The sequence below is a fragment of the Chrysochloris asiatica genome, unplaced genomic scaffold (genome assembly GCF_000296735.1).
Source record: "Chrysochloris asiatica unplaced genomic scaffold, ChrAsi1.0 scaffold00527, whole genome shotgun sequence".
Lineage (NCBI taxonomy): Eukaryota > Metazoa > Chordata > Mammalia > Afrosoricida > Chrysochloridae > Chrysochloris > Chrysochloris asiatica.
This window is the reverse complement of record NW_006409045.1, coordinates 311,168-312,043: the sequence shown is the minus strand read 5'-3', so window position 1 is coordinate 312,043 and position 876 is coordinate 311,168.

Genomic DNA, 876 nt, shown 5'->3' with positions numbered 1-876 from the left:
ATGTTGTTGTTAAGTACCGTGGAGTCAGTTCTGACTCATAGTGATCCTACACTGGGTTTCCGAGGCTTCAAATCCTTACGCAGCAGAAAGCCTCATCTTTCTCCCGCAGAACAACTGGTACTTTTGAACTGCTGAACTTGAGGTTAGCAGCCCGATTCGTAACCACAACGCTACCAGAGCTCCATGTATATATATATAAACTGGAAAAAAAACTCCAAAAATAAACAAACAAACAAACAAAGGAAACAAAAAAGTAAAATCATGAGATTATATACTTCTTTAGTGTCACCTAAGGGACTCTTGCCTTCAAAGTTAACTAAGAAATTCCACAATGTTCTCACTGTGCCAATGTGATCTAACACAGGCCTTCGTTTATCTCTTCCCCTCAAATCTGTTTAGCTGTTTCTCTTAGTGAGAACCAGCCCAGCACTGGCTAGATCCACTTTGGAAAAGACTCCTGGAACAGTTTTCTTCCTTGTGTCTCCTCCCTGTGCTCAGCACTCTGCACAACACAGATCCTCCCTCTATGCCGGCCGAATAGTGCCAATCCTTGCAGAACCTTGCATGCCATGTAGGACGTGCCTGGTGGTTTCTATTTGTGCAATTCTCCCGTCTGGTCACCAGTTTGGAGATGATTAGACATAGCAAAAGAAAAGATGTGGAAAGGAATTAAGAACAAATACAACTGCTCCTCTATTTCTGCAGATCACTCAGCTAGTTTCTGCACTGGGAACACTCCTTTGTCCCTCTATCAGCTCACTCCAATTCAAATTGACTGTGGTGGAAACTGCCAGCTAGCTCATATCAGAAATAATCTCCTTTCTTGCTTCTGTTCCAAATCTTACTATCGGTAAGCACTCGAACCACTTCTTAATC